This window comes from Echinops telfairi, unplaced genomic scaffold (genome assembly GCF_000313985.2).
Source record: "Echinops telfairi isolate 266 unplaced genomic scaffold, ASM31398v2 ScPeMD7_7468;HRSCAF=8506_0, whole genome shotgun sequence".
Lineage (NCBI taxonomy): Eukaryota > Metazoa > Chordata > Mammalia > Afrosoricida > Tenrecidae > Echinops > Echinops telfairi.
Window position 1 is genome coordinate 11,589,261 of NW_022111369.1, and position 16,894 is coordinate 11,606,154.

General features: G+C 38.6%; 1 protein-coding gene across 2 annotated transcripts in view; it reads right to left on the reverse strand.

Annotated features, from left to right (window-relative positions):
* TET2 (tet methylcytosine dioxygenase 2) overlaps positions 1-16,239 on the reverse strand; it is a 66,333-nt gene extending 50,094 nt beyond the window's left edge. For both annotated transcript variants that reach the window (XM_004703292.2, XM_045284143.1), the window contains exon 1: positions 16,126-16,239. The gene's annotated coding sequence lies outside the window, so the exon portion shown is untranslated. The remainder of the gene's footprint in view (positions 1-16,125) is intronic.
* Positions 16,240-16,894: the final 655 nt, after the last annotated feature.

Consider the following 16,894-nt stretch of genomic DNA (forward strand, 5'->3'; position numbering starts at 1 on the left):
CCTTAGTATCAGCTTCTCATTTTTTCCCTCCCTCCTTCCCTCCCTCATGAACCCGTGATAATTTATGTCTTACACTGACCAATGTCTCACTTTACCCACATTACATTTTTATATATCTCTGAAGGGGGTTATAAGTAGATCATTGTGATTGGTTCTCCCCCTACACCCCCCACCCCCACCCCTACCTTCCCCTAACACTTTCGGGTAATATTGGTCCTGAGGGGTTATCTGTCCTGGATTCCCTGTGTTTCCATCTCTTATCTGTACCTGTGTACATGCACTGGTCTAGTCGGATTTGTAAGGCAGAATTGGCGTCATGACAGTGGGGAGGAGGAAGCATTAAAGAACTAGAGGAAGGTTGTATGTTTCTCATCGGTGCTATACTGCACCCTGACTGGCTCGTCACCTCCCCTAGACCCTTATGTAGGGGGATGTGGTGTTACCTACAGATGGGCTTTGGGTCTCCACTCTTCACTACCCCTCATTCATAATGATATGATTTTTGTTCTGGGTCTTTGATGCCTGATACCTGATCTTATCAATACCTCATGATCACACAAGCTGGTGTGCTTTTTCCATGTGGGCTTTGTTGCTTCTCAGCTAGATGGCCACTTGCTTGTTTATCTTCAAGCCTTTAAGACCCCAGATTCTATATCTTTTGATAGCCGGCACCATCAGCTTTCTTCACCACATTTGCTTATGCACCCACTTTGTCTTCAGTGATCATGTTGGGAATGTGAGCATCATGGAATGCCAGGTTAATAGAACAAAGTGTTCTTGTGTTGAGGGAATACTTGAGTAGAGGCCCAATGTCCATCTGTTGTAGCCATGTCTTATATTGTCTTTTAAATATCGTGTTAGCAAAAAAGACTATAAAAACATTCTGATGCTAAATTTCTTTTATTTGAAATCCTTGACCTGGAAGTTAAATATTTTGCGGGTAGTACAAAGGGTATGATGGTTAACCCCCTAATGGGAAAGTTACTTAGCGTATTTACTAGAGTATAAACTGTCCCAAATATCAGCTAAGGCACCTAATTTTACCACAAAAACAGCGTTAAAATATGTGCTGAAAAACTCGGCATATGCACAAGTATATACGGTAGGTCACAGGTTTAGGAAACTGAACTCTAAATTCCAGAAGTGAATAGGCATTCTAGTCCTCTTTCCATTTCCTACAGTTAAAGCAATCTCTTGGGGACAAATGAACATGAAGAGATGGTGCAATGACTGCAGAAAAGTGCCCCCACTCAAGTAATGGTAGGGAAATGTCCACGCTGACATTTCCAAATAGGGAAACCTGCCACACACTATGGAGTCTCATACACATTTAAAAGTTCATTCTAGCTAATTTGCTTTAAATAATGGAAATTACAATGTGCTCAATAAGAAATTCAGACTTTTCAGTAATACTTGTAAGTCAAATGTCACAATGTTTAAATGGCTCCTCCATTAACTTTCTAGATATATTTCATGGTCTGGCAAGTGATTATAAGATGTTGGTACACAAAAACTGAAGTAACCGTTTTTTTTTCCCTAGTGGCATGAACTTCGCTCCTACCACTAGGACAGTATCTCTAAACCATAGCTGCTCCTTAGGAGAAAGATGAAACTTCCTTGTCCTATAAAGATTTAGTTTTGGAAACCTACTGCCATCAAGTCATTTCCGATTCATAGGGACTCTATAGGACAGGGCAGCATTGCTTCTGTAGGTTTCTGAGACTGTAACTCTTGAAGGGAACAGAAAGCCCCATCTTGCTCCTGCAGTGTTCCTGCACATTTAAACTGCTGACATCGTGGTTTGCAGCCCAAAATATAAGATGCTACATACCAGGGCTCTACAAGTGCTACTTAGTTGAGGGAAATTAAATTAAATCCATGAGGTAATTTCTGCATATGTAAATGTGATTGTGTATGGTGAGCACTCAAGAAGTGCCAGCAGGCTCATGAAAACTATTAACAGGGGGACATAGAAAGTCATGAAAATGGAGACAGTTTTGGTGGTGCGCTTTAAGGCCATCTAGTATTTACAGAACACCTCATTGTGTTCATGCCGACCTTGTAAATGGATCGAGATGCAGTTATGTGAACAGAACCAGGGGATGCAGCATGGCTTAAAATCGGGAAAAGGGGTGACTCAGGGTTGGATCCTCTCATCATACTTCTATCTGGATGCGGAGCAAATAATCAGAGAAGCTGGATTATATGAAGAGTGTAGCATTCGGACTGGAGATAAGACAGCCTCATTTGCTGAAAGTGAGAGGGAATCAAAGTATTCAATATGGTCTCCAACTCAATTAAAAAAACCCAAAATCCTCAACTCTGGATCAATAGGTAACAAGATCTATGGAGAAATGATTGACGTTGTCCAAGATTTCACCTTGCTTGGATTCACATTCAACACTCTTGGAAGCAGCAACACAATAGAGCAAAAGATACAACTATAAAGTGTTGAGAATCAAGGCTGTTACTTTGAGGACTAAGGTATGCCTGACCCAAAAGCATGAAATTTTCAATAGTCTCACAAGAAGAACAAAGAGGAATCGATGGATGTGAATTGTGGTGCTCGAGAGGCATATTGAAAGTACCATGGGTTGCAACACCCACAAACAAATCTGTCTTGGAAGAAATATGGACAGACTGCTCTTTAAGGGCAAAGATGGGGAGACTTTCCTCTCAGAATCTTTGGACATGCTGTCAGGACAACATACTTGGTGGGCTTCTGAGATTGGAACTCTTAATGAGAAAAAAAAGACTCCTTTCTCCCACAGAGCAGCTGGTGGTTTTGAGCAGCTGGTCTTGCGGTTAGCAGCCCCGTGAATAACCACTACTGACACCGGAGTGCCTACATTTTACTCTGGGAAAACACAAATACACAAAGAAGGACACACACAGAAAGAAGGGTTAACAAAAACAAACTAATTTATTATACTTCAGTAAAAAATTCTGCCAAACTCTAAATTGCCCATCTTTATATACAATTTATATCAACTAAACCAGAAAAAAGTATTAGCTCCTAAAACTAGCATAAGTTTATTGATTTAATACTCGAGTATTTGAGATTAAACACCCAGTGGTGTATACAGCTCCTTAATAGAACAGAACCAGAGAGGATAAGAAAAGGTGCCCTTTACTACAATCATAGGTAAACTGGAATTGACAACCCTCAGATGAAGGGAAAGTGCATGGCCGTGAAGTATAGTCTTGAGAATCACTATGATACTCAATCTCATTTTCCCTTTTAGGCTATATAGGAAAGTTCAGAGTTCCTTTGTTGGATCCACCCCTGCCTGTTCGTACCTCATCCCATCACTTCCATACTACTACTTGTAGGATGAACATGAGGGTGAGCAAGAGTGCTTTAATTAACGCACCACCAAGGCTTCGTACCTGGTTGGTTACTGGTACACTATGTACTGGTATACGTACTTAGTGGTATAGACTTCCAACAACCTACATAAATTAAAGTACATAGGCTTCATCGTCATTTTTAAACACGTACAATTTAGTGTCAATGGCCATGTTCATCATGTGCAATCATCACCACTACCAATTTCCTCATTCTTCCATTACCATTAACAGGAACTCAATGCCCTGTAAGCTAAGACCTTCTGTTCCTGGCAATCAGTAAGAAATTTTGGTCTCTATATATTTGCCTATTCCATACAAATATGGCCACACAATATATTTGACTCGCCTATTTCAATCAGCACGAAATTTTCAAGGTTCATTCTTATTATAGCAAATGACACAAATAAGTAAGATAAAGTATTTGAGTTGCTATTTACATCCAATGGGGAACCATCAGAAATTAAGTTTAGGTCAATGACATGATCTAAACCTTAAAAGTTGACTTTGGATCACTATGGGTAGAAATTGATTCAATTATTTGGGATTTGTTTTGTTTTTGGAAGTGGTAAGTTAAGAATGAACTGAATGAGACAAGAGGGGATGTCTTGAGTTATAAGATGTTTAATGATGTGATGTTCTGGGCTTGAGTATTTAACAGTGAAGATACAGAAGTAGATGGCTTAAATTAAAGAGATGTTTTGGGGGCAGAACCAGTACAACTTGGTAATGGATTGACTATAAAGGAGTGGATGAAAGGAGGAATACCAGGATAATGCCGAGATTTTTTTTTAAGCCTGGAACGCAAGTTTGATGATGGTGCTACCTGCTAAGACAGAGAGAATGAGAAGTAACATGATTGGTGGAGGAAAGTATGAGTTGTTTTGAAAAAAGTGACATCCGAGAAGCATAACATGAGTCAAGCTGATGCACTTGGCAGGGAAAACGCAAAGTCACTGCCATTAAGTCAATTCCAACTCACAGTGACCATAAGGGAGGAAGTGACCCTATGGGAGTGCACCTGTGAGTTTCCAAGAGTCGAAATCCTCTCTCTCTCCCAGGAAGCACCTGGTGTTTTTTAACTGCCGACCTAGCATTTAGTAGCCTAATGCTTACACAAGTAAGATGTGGACGTGGAAGATGACTCTTAAGCTTATGAATGGTATTCAGAATAAGACAGGTGAATCGTCCCATGAAGGAAGAGTTCCTTAAAACAGTACAAGATTGGGACTTGAAAACTGGAATCTAGGGAATGTAAAGCGAGACAAACGTCAGCAAGGTGACCAAGAGCTATCCAGAGGTGGAAAGATTACCGCTTAAAGGATGAGCTATTTTATTCCCATGATTAATCCTAGGTCTTTATTTCCAGCCGTCAGCAGATTTTTCTGAGTTGAATTGTAATCTTTGTATTCTTTGGATGTTCTTTAAGTACTTCAAACTCCACATGTCCAAAACTGAATTGTTTTTCATGCTAAACTTGTCCTCTTATACATATATAATCACTTTGCAGTATTATCAGCCTGCCTTCTTAATATTTCTGGAATCCATAAATTACCAATACACGATTGTGGCCCATGCTGCCACCATAGATTACTTCAACAACTCTGGAAGTGGATTTTCGTCTTGTTTATTTTTTACCTATTACCTATATAATGAAGTTCAATTCTGACCATGCTCTCATTTCTACTTACTTACAACCCTTCGACAGATCTTCATGATCACAAGTTAAAAAAAAAAAAAATCTTACATCTTAATATGGCCTAAATCTCAAGACCTCGAGCAGGCTTTCTTTCTAGCACTTTCGCACATGCCCATTTGCCTGCATGCATATTGATATATGTATAATTTATAGTTCATTTAACACATTACATTCTTTCTTGCCAATAAGCTATTACATAGGCTGGACCCTCTTCCTTGTTACATTTCTAACTCTGGGAAAATTAACTTTCATGATACTTATTCTATGCAGAGATTAATGTGGATGTTGTCTACAGGAAATTTCGACACTTGCTAGGTGGCAAGGAAATGCTAAGCTTTTGGATAGCAGCTGTGAGCTTAACCGTTGTACCACTACAGAAACCAAAAACAAGACCAAATTCATTTCCATCAAGTCAATTCTGATAAATAACACTGCCATGATAAGGTAGGATTGTCTTTGTCGATTTCCAAGACTGTAATTTTGATGAGATTAGAAATTCTCATCTTCCCGCTGAGAGGCTGGTGGTTTCAAACTGCTATCTTAGCAGCCATCGTGTAACCCATCACACACCAGGCCCCTATTGCAGAAACACTACAATTTAGATCGACTCACTGCTGTTAGGTGCAGAGTTGATGTCAGTTCACGGTGACCCTACCTACAACAGTAGAAAAAACACCGTTTGGTCATCCTCAAAACTGCTACTGCTGTGCTTGAGCCAAGGATTGCAGCCACAATTCCTGTTGTTAAGGGGCTCTCTTCACGCCCCCTCTACTTTACCAAGCATGAAGATGTTTCCCTAAGGATTGATAGCTCCCAACAAACTACACAACGTACATGATGCAAAATGTCACCTTCTTTACTTCTAAGCAGTATTGTGGCTGTAAAAAACAAAACAAAAACAAAGTTGTTTGTTCTTCTGGCTATCCATGACATATTTAATATTCTCCAAAAATCCCCAACTCGAAGGCATTACTTTTTTTCTTGCTCACAAAACTACTCTGACAATATGAAAGTGATCGTTTATTTTTTCATGTGGGGTAAAAAAAAGTACAAGGTCCTCACATAAAGTTCCCAAACCCTAGAGTCCCTTGATGATCCCCTCTGGTTACCACTAAGGTTTACACCTTCTTTGGCTGAGTTTTCTTCATCCCTTGGGGCAAGTTTCCCCATATCAAAGGCTAGCACATTTTTCTGAATAAGCACCCAAATACTGACTGCTGACTATTAAAAACAGAGTAGAAAAAAAAAGAATAGTTTTGATAGACTTTACACTGAAAAAATTGAATTCCTAGTAAAATACCTATAACTATTATATATCAGCCACAGCAGGAGATGGCGAGGTGGGAAATAAGTATTTTGGTATATTCAGATTATGAATTTAAAGATTTAGTTTTAAATCATTTTCAAAATAAATAAATATAAAAATAAAATCAGTCACTGCTAGCTATAGTTTTAAAGTTCTGAGATTATGAAAATGTTTTCACTGTGGAATACATTGTAATTCTATTGAAAAGACATTCACTTGAGTATTAAAAGCACACATGAAAAACAAGTAAATCTGTTGTCAGATCTGTATATAGTATCCATGTGACTTTCCTACCTAGAATATTTATTACTGCAGTTACAAGAAAGTTGGAAGTGCATCATGCCAGCTATGGGCATAAATAAATGGGCACAGCACATTTAGGCCTCTAAGTTTGGAGGTCTATCTAACACAAAGTACCAAGTACACAGATAGAATGCAAGTAGTCCTGGCTCATCAGGGTGCCTCAGGGTAAGAACAAAAATTTCCCATTTTCCACACAGGACTAATCTAGCACTGCACTTGACTCATTGGAAACAAATTCAAACTTCAAATAACATTAATTAGATACAAACAAATACTGTTAGTAAGTATCAAACTTAACTTGTAGTCTTATTAGTAGAAATAAGGCCTGGTTGAATAACTCATCATACCTGGAAAGAACCACTGAAGGTTAATGTAGAAACAAGAGTCACAGGCATTTATCCCAATGTACTCAGTATTACTGGAAGCACCACTCATGTAAACACACACACACCATGCATGAATCATCTATCTGCAACTCCACTGTGCAAACTCTATTTTAGTAAATACCAAACGTGATTATTTATAATGGCGTGCATGTTGATTATTTTCGAGCAGGGTTAAATTTTACTCCTTTATTTGTTTCACTCTGAAACACATCGCTATTTGGGCTTGAAATTACATTTGCTGACAGTTCGGGTCTTTGGTGGAAGGAGATTGGTTTTAATTGGTACCAAGTTTCCTGCTGTTTCCTCTTTGGTAAGGCAGGTCAGGCCACTATGTCAAAAACAGGAAGCCACCAAAGAATAGAATTAATACTAAATTAATCTAAACTTTTGGGATTAATTGGAAACATTACCTCTTGCCACTATTCCTTTTACACGTTTCTACTTAATGTTCTTATTCTTCATCTTATAAGCAAGTAAAAACCAAGTTGGGCATGTTCGGCAACTTCTTTGTATTTCAAAGCAGTTGTACAATAAAGATGACCGATTTTTAATGGAACTTGTTTTATATAATAAAGACGTGTCCCATTCACACAATACCATAAAAAGAGGAGAGGAGTGTGAAAAAATTAGGTGATTAAGAAAAATGAGAAAACCAGATGTGGTTTAATTTTCCAAACGTGGAAAATTAAAAGCCTTGAGGTTCCAAATGGAATACAGAGGACTATGTTGAGGAACGCTGCTCAATGATGGCCATCTGGGTTGAAATTGAAATTAATATCTACTACTTCCCCCAAAACAAAAAGGATGTTATCTTTTACTACTTCACACCAAAATAAAACCCATTGGAAAGCATTCTGACCCTTCAGAAGAGTGATAAGATTAAATGTTCTTCCAAGCTTGGTGAACTTCATTTATTATTGTACTTCTGCCTAAAAGCATAATGAAGCTATTTGTAGTGACTTCCAAAGCAGAAAAGGTTGATTTTAGGAGGGAAATAGCTAGACCGTTCACCCTCTCAAACCTGAGAGGTATGGAGTTGTCATCCTGGCTGATCAGTTCCGTTCCTTCTTCTCCGTGAAGGCCTGACACTACAACATAAGCCATGGTTCACATGAACTACGCTGTCCTCTGCTGGTTTTTTAGAAGTCTCTCCTCTTTGCTCCCTCACGGCAAATCCAGTTTCCGTGCTTCACCCCATTTTCCTTTTATGTCAGAAAGATTCACATTGCTTAAAGTTTTCCTGTTTGTGCCAGAGCAGTCTCTTGTATTATGTTTGCTACCCAAAATAGAGACGCATGAGATGAGTGTTTGTCTTCGTGTCTTCTTACATTTCCAACATTCATTCTTAAGTGCTGAGGCCGTGGAAGCAATTGGTCCCTCTTCCTAGCAAAACGTGTGCAACACCTTTGGGGAGCTTATAGATTTCTCAAATGTTCAGTTTAAGAATTCTTAAAGATTTTCATTCTTTGGTTTCATCTGAAGAGTTCTACTTAAAATTTGGAAGTAAAAATGTTTAGCCTAAAACCTCTAAGATTCAGCTTATTCTTGTCCTTGAGCTACTGGCTCATAAATTATTCCCTCTTGAAAGCTTGCTTTCTATTTTAAATTTCCTTGAAAGCAACGTCCAACATTGAATCAATTTAAGAAGCTAATTTCCATTACGCTCAGAAACAAAATTAGTCTTAAGTTTTAAAAAAAAGTGGTGATCCAAGAGCAGGCATCCAATGCTCTCTTCCCAGGAAACGACTGAAATAAATAACCAAGGAAATCAATTTGGAAGAACATCTTGCATCATCACTGACATACCAGGAATATTTTCAGGAAAGAAGCAGAAAGTTCGAGGAATTTCTAGATAAAATATAGATGAATTCACATCATAGGAGCCTAGTTAAAGTCCCTCTTCCTAAGCTGGTTGTGAAAAACCATAGCAAATAAGTGAAGAAAGCCTCAAGTGCCCCTTATTAGAAGGCATGAGATAGAGAGTCCACAGGAAGGAGAGGTGAAATCATAACTAGAAACTTTACAGTGCTGTAGTATCTCTGGCTGTGCCACTTACTCAAACAAACTTGCCAATGTCGAGAAGATATGTTCTAGGGAAAAGGGCCCCCTCCTCATGTACAACAGCAAAGACAGAAAGGAAGGGAAGTTTTAGAGAAATAGCTAAATCTTATTTAAACACACCCCAAAGGTGCTCTCTTACAACCAATAAAAAATACTTCAGTCATAATGTTCTAAACACATCACTAAGAAGACGTCAGACTAAAAAGGTTCTACCATACATTTATAGGGTTAGGTAAACCATTCCCCTTCAAATATGCACATGCATTGGGTGGGGAGTTGGGAATAATTCCTTTTTTTTTTCCTGGAAAGGGAGCTATAAACCAAATAAAGTTGAGAACCTATGCTGTGGATCAACATTTCAAAGACTGAAAATACTTAACTGTGCTCATGCCAACTCACAGAGACCCTGCTCTGAGTTTCTTTCTCCTGGTGGTTCAGTCAGATAAGCATTGGGCTGCTAATCTCAATGTCAGTGGTTCAACTCCACAGTAGAAAGACCAGACTGTCTGCTCATATGAAAATTTACAGCCTCAGGAGCCTTACCCAAAGTAGCGAAGAATCAACATCAGAACCAACGCCACTGCAGCGGATTGCGTAGTTCCCAAGTTATATTGACTCGCTTATAATTTTATGTGCATGTACTTATAAGTACATCTTATATACTACATATAACATTGCAATGAATAATTTGCTGATGGTATTGTCATGGCAACCACTCAAAGCAAATACTGCTGACTCCTCACACCGGCTCTAAGTACAGCAAAACAAAATATTCCTCATTCCTCTGCTGTCCTCAGAATTACTGCTGTTAGTGTGTAAGCCTGGGTAAATTAGGGAAACAAATCCACATAAACTCATGTATAAGAAAGAGTTTCATATAAAGGGTAAGTGTACATTAAGAAAGCATCCCAACCCAGTGATACCTTCCCTGATTTTAAACCATGTAGTATTCCCCTATTCTGTCCAAACGGTTGCCTTTTGGTCCATGTGTGGCAGGAGCTCTGGTGGTAGAGTGGTTATGTGCTGGGCTGTGATCTGCATCATCGGCAGTTTGAAACCACCAGCCCCTCCACAGGAGAAAGAAATGCACAGCATTTGGTTGGGCTTTGGTCCATGTGTAGGTTACACTGGAACACAATTAAGCATTCTGGAATTCCTAGTCTTTGATGCTCACCACAGGTTCCCAACTTATCTGGTCTATAGCTCCCTTTCCAGGGGCAAAAAAAAAAAAAAAAATTACCCACAGCATCCTCTCTTCCATGCCCTTCTGGGTAATTTAAAACATGTATACTACAGCCAATAATCCAGGATAAAGTGTAGGTATCTGCTTATGTAAACCCCTGATCATTTAGTGCCCTCACTTCAGGGGGAAGCGCCTACTTGGGAAACACTGATCTGTACAGTAAAATGGCATTGCATAGTCAATAGATCACAAAAAACACCTTTCTTTTATTCTTTGCTTTCAAGCAGGATCAACATGCTAGACCAAGACAGATTAGTAGTTCAATGTTTTACCTCTTTATTTTTAAAACTGTACAGAGCTCGTTGTAACTGCTTAAAGTGGAAACCCGTTGGGGTATGAAGGCAATCTAATAATGATGCCAGTTGCAATTACAAAAGGAAATATTTACATTATAAAATTTTGGCATTAAATCATGAGTGGTTCATTTTATTTCATAGATGAAAAAGGTTCAAAAAAGGAGAAAATAAAGGACTTCATGGATTAAACTTATTTCATACTTTAGGTGGCAGTTTTTAATTGAAAATGGCCTGTTCTCTCAATGATTACCCAATTAAAATGTATATCAAAATTTAATGAGTAAAAGTTAAAGCACACACAGAAGCCATACTTGCAAAATTCAGAGGAAATGAGAGAGATGGGGAAGTCATGTGCACAAACTGAGACATGGAATGGAAAGATTTTTTTTCCAATCATTTTACTGGGGGCTTGTACAACTCATCACAATCCATACACACAACCACTGTCAAGCATCTTTACTCATGTTGCCATCGCCGTTCTCTAAACATTGTCTTTCTACTTGCGCCCTTGATATCGGCTCATTTTTTTTACCTCCCTCCCCCACTGAAAAAATTTCATACACTCTACCAAGCTAGCGCAGAGAAGACCAAGTTGCAAGAGGGAATTAAACAAGTTAAATAATAACTCTATAAGTCTTTAAGCATTACTTTAATAAATCACCACTACTAAATGAAGGGTGGTAGTGTCTTAAAAGACAAACAAATGTTTGTAGATTATAACTTCAATGTGGTTAAATGAAGTAGTCTTGCTATACAAAAAAGAAAGTGTTCTCTGGGACTATGTTAATAAAAGCAGTTTCCAGAGACGGCCTCTATGATGATTTAATCATGCCCAAAATACCAGCTAACAAATTTTAATGTTTAAGGGACCATTAAACAAAAAAGGAGGTGGTAGTGATAGCCAATCAAGTGTCTGGTAACCAAAGATTGGTGGGCCAAACCCACCCAGCAGCTTTGTAGAAAAAAGACCCATTTGCTTCCATAAAGGTTAAAGCCAAAAAGCCCTATATATAAAGCAGTTCTACTTTTTCACATGGGGTCACTAATTGACAAAACAGCAACTAATACAAGTGATAAAGGCCCTAGCACAAGAGGTAGCATGGGATATTCTAACTCACCTAATATTCAACTATAAAACCTTCTGAAACTATACTGATTAGTGAGTTTCCTATTATTCAAAGAATCCAGCCGATACTAGACGTATCAGTTCTCACAAACACCAAAAGGTTGATTCTGTATTATAAGGAAAAGGAATAAATTAGTTTTCTCAAACTTATTACTCTAATTATTCCACCCACATGACTAATAGTTTTTATAAATACATGGATTCTCATAAATTGAGAAAACCTGCCGTTCTCCTTTTTTTATCTCTTGGCCACTTTGCTCTCCTTATTCCCTCTTTCAGCAGCCTTAATGAACCTCATTAAAGATTTGAAGATGGCATTTTAATTATATGGATCAGTTCTACTCTGTCCTTATAGGGTGGGTGTCTCTAGGAGTTGGAAGTGCCTTGACACCAGTGGGCTTGGTGTCTGGGACAATGGCCTCTTTACTCAATGGAAAGAATTATTTACTAACTACATATTATGGCTAGACATTTGGATATGCTTTTCCACCATGTTGCTTTAAGGAATAAGCATCATATTAGTTTCAGTTCATGAAGTATATTAAAAGTGAATCACTCATTGAAGGGGGAGAGAGCTAACCTACAAATCATATAAATAAAAGTAATATCATTTTTAAAAGAGCCTAGAACAGAGTAAGATAAAAAAACTTTAGTAATCACGCAGTTTTATTTAGCTAATAAATACATGGCAAAGTATAGGTTTTTTCCTAAATAAAATATATTTTAAATTGCTTGTCTTCAATTCTGCATTTGTTATGGGAAGTTTATCTTACTATTCCATGCAGGTATGGATTTTAATAATCACTTTACTATTTGGGAGGGAGCCCAGGTGGGATAGTGGGTTGCATGGTGGGATGTTAACCTCAGGGTCAGCAGTTTGAAACCACCAGTGTCTCTAAGGGAGAAAGATGAAGCTTTCTACTCCCGTAAAGAGTTACAGTCTGAGAAAGCCATGGGGGAAATCCTATATACTCTGTCCTACAGGGTGCTATATATCGGAATCAACTTGGGGGCAGAAGATAGTTTGGTTGGAGCTTTCTTTGACTATTTGGGAAGGGGTCCTGAAGGGACTGTCAGGCAAGTGTTGGACTGCCACTTGCAAGGTTCAAGTCCAAACCCAACAGCCATTAATAGGAAAGAAATGAGGCCACCTACTCCAAAGAAATTTTAGTCTCAAAACCCTACATACAGATGCTCGAGTCCAACTACCTAGATGCCAGTGGATTTTTAAGACAGATTAACTATTTGTTAGCAAATGTGGAGCTCAAAGAAATCTTTACTAAATGATCTCTAGAGCTCTGACATACTGATTTAGCCTTGCAAATTTGCATACCTTTCCAAGTATATTATTATAATATCACACATCACAGTTGAATATCATTGGCAAATATGAGTACATGGCCTTCCACAGGAGCCTACATCTGAAAGTACACATCTGAAAGTCATCTTCCCCAAAATTCTAATAGCAGAAGGGAAGAAAAAAAAAAAAAACTTTCACTACATGATGGAGCATTGAGATTAAACTTTCCATTAATTTTTAAAACACCTCCTGTATTCATGTTTCATAAACAATGTCTTGGATATGTTTGTCCATAAAAAATTATCATCTAATAGACACCAAATTATGAGACCCTGGGTAGGATAAGCGTACTTATTAAAAGGAGGACTCAGCGCACTTAATGATGACGATGAAAGACTACAGCATTCTGGGTGGAATTCACTTTAACATAAAGAACTTGGACATTTTCACAACTGAGCCAATAAGTTACATCACGGTCATCAAACATTTCATATGACTTGAATCTGTAATCAATGTCCATTGAACAGCAGTCGAAAAATCAAATGGCATGTTGCACTGGGCAAATCTACCGCAAAATATTTCTTTTAAATGCTTTAAAAAAACAAAACTGAAGATTAAGTTATTCCTGACCCAAGTCATAATTTAAATCATCTCATATGCTTAACAGTGAAAATAATTGATGCTGTTTGACTGTAATCCTAGCAAAGGATGCTGAAGATGCTATGGACTGTCAGAAGAACAAGCAAAACTTTCTTGTACAAAAAGTATAGTTGAAATGTTGTACAGAACTAAAGATGGCAAGACTTTGCTTCATGTATATTGGACAACTTATCAGGAAAGACCAGTCCCTAGAGAAGAACATGCTTGGTAAAAATTAAGTGGCAAACAGAAACCAAAGGTCCTCAATGAGGTGGTATTGTGATTGTGGCTATAACAGTGACCTGTATTGACCCTATAGGACAGGTAGAACCGCCATGTTGGTTCCTACGCTCTTAAGTCTTTCAGTGAGTAGAAAGCCTCAGCCTCGGTGGTTTTGAACTGCTGACCTTGCAAAGTTGGCAGCCCAATACTAACCACTATGCAATTAGCAATTAAATCAAGAGGTATAATGCTTCTAACTACAGTAGATTTCTACCTTGCTGTTTCATGCCAGGAGGTAGAAATATCTATACTAATTAGAAGAATCAATGTAAGACTGTGATAACAGGCAAATCCAATGCTTCTAAGTCTACTTTCCACATTTAGGCTGGCTGATAACAAGGGCTCAAGTAGAAAGAAAATGTTTTGAAAGATGGTGGCAACATATGTACAAATGTGCTCGACACAATGAAAGTATGTATTGATTGTGATTAGCGAGGTAAGAACCCCCAATAAAATGATTTTTTAAAATGTTTTCTCAGTTCTTGTATAAAAGAAAAGTACAGAGTGAGGTAAAACATTCATCAAGGGAGGAAAAGTAAAGAATGTTCTATTCATAATTACTTAAGATTTTCCAGCAAGAGAGGGGAAAGAGGAAGTCTATTTTTGGTGACAATGATTACTCTAAAAATATTAACATGCAAGGGGAAAATTTTCATTCTGAGAGTCACTAGTAGGCAAAGCTCTTTCCCTCACAGAGACATCCTATTCTCAGTGTAGAGGTAATCTAGGCAGAGGTACTTGCCCTCAGACTTGGCAACGTCCAGGAATCATGGGAGTTTATCTGCGGACAGCCTGGAAAGAATTTCCCAGCACTGCGCTGGTCTCTAAGAAGTATCAAGTGGCATAGTGGGTGCTTATATGCTCAGGCTTCTGGAGTGGGGGCAGGGATCACTGCCACACAGACTGGAAGATTTGTTATGCTGAATGTACAAACAAGCTAGGGTCGGGCGGGGGTTGGGGGGACGAGGAGCTGAAGAGTTGTAAGAAAAGGATATAACTAATTCTTCCTTGCCTCTGTCAAACCCACATTACATTTTCTTTCCCATAACATCTCTATAGTCCTAACTGGCTTATTGTATAAACATAGGTGAAATAGCAGATTTGTTCTATTTTTCATTATAAATATATTGGAAGGGGAGGTGGGGCAAAACAAAACACAGTTCTCTACTTAGTAAACACCCATGATTTATAATGGTTTGATATATAACCCTTCAGTTTTTAACACTCAACTAGCAGGTCAATGGTATTTAGAGCAAGTCATTGAAGTCAATGGTATTTAGAGCAAGTCAAATGAAGTCATTTGAAGGAGGTCAGGAGAAAACAATAAATATACTTTAGCTTGAAAACTTCATCAAGACCAACTGTCCGAAAATGGAGGAAATGAATTCCGTATATCCCTGCCTGCGAGTGTCTTTATATTTCCAGAAACGTAAGTAAAGGATAACAGCAGCTCTCCTGAGATTTGCAGGGGTCCTCAAACTACGGCCCGTGGGCCCTGCTGCTGCCTGTCCTGCTTAGCAGGCAACTCGTCCACTGTGCATAGGAATTTGTTCATAGTTGTGTGTTTTTTAAACTATAGTCCGGCCATCCAATGGTCTGAGGGACAGTGAACTGGCCCACTGTTTAAAAAGTTTGAGGACCCCTGGTTAGGCCTTAGCTAGTTCCATGGGGCCAAGTTGTGATGAGACCTATCTGGCTAACAGTGGTAAGCACTCATCTTCTTCAATGTGTAAAGAGCCAAAATTCCACATTTTTGGCCTTTAAAAAGATTGCGACAGTAACGGTCATAGATGAGATAAAAAGGAGGTGGGGAAAATGTGGCAAGTGACTACATAGATTACATGTCTCTCTCTGCATTTATAGCTGTATTTGAGTAGTTCCTACCTCTTAAAAAAAATCCCTTTCCCCAGAAAAAGACACATGCATACAAGTGAGCACATGGTTGTGGGGGATTTACAGTTCTTAAAAGTCAAGTCCTTGGGGGAACCAAAAAAAAAAAGCCAAGTGTCTGAAGCATCGATAAAGGTATCTGAGAGAGTACTGAGTAACTTGAGTGGAAGGCTGGCAATGAGGTTAACCATTATGGAGAGTAAACTTAAATGCATCACAAATGAGTCAAACATCCCTCTGGCTTACCAGCAGCTCTTTCCCTCACTGCTCCTCCTGGATCATGACCTGCTGGCTATTGCTGAGCCCATCTCCTGCTTCCAAGTGCGGCGCGTACAGGCACAAAGGGCAAGGGTCTGCTGCTGAATGCGTGAGCCTAGAAGAGACACAGGGTTCAAGTAGGATTAAGTTAACCAAATGAACAAGGCTTAGACATCTGGTATAAAACTATTATATGGAATGCTATTAAGCTATTAAACTTTTTCCAGTTAGAGTTTTTTTCAAAGTGTTAACACTGCCAAATGTACCATTGTCTAATATTTGTAGAGCATTTTGCAATGTACAAAGCATCTGCCTTATGGTTTGGTTGTCAAGTGGCCTAGGGAAATAATGCCTGACATTACTGAAACTGCATAACAGAATGCTTACCTATCTCTGTTGACACATTATAAGGGCTTATAGCTTGGACATGACATCTGTTGAGAAGATAAAGCCTTTACTCACTGCCATTGACTCAGTACTGACTCATAGCAACCCTATAGGACAGGGTAGAACTGCCCCTGTGAGTTTCCAAGAATGTACCTCTTTAAGAAAGCCTTAAAAAAAAAAAAAAAAAAAGCTTATATGCCAGCTACTTGACTTATTCCCCCAAGTGGGTATAAGGTCAGCTGAAATTGAGAATCATTCTTCTAAAGTCCTTGTGCTGGTTGACATTTACCATTAACAACTCATAAATAAGTCACTACGGAATTGATTCTGACTCATGGTGACCCATGGGTGCTCCCTCATATTTTCAATG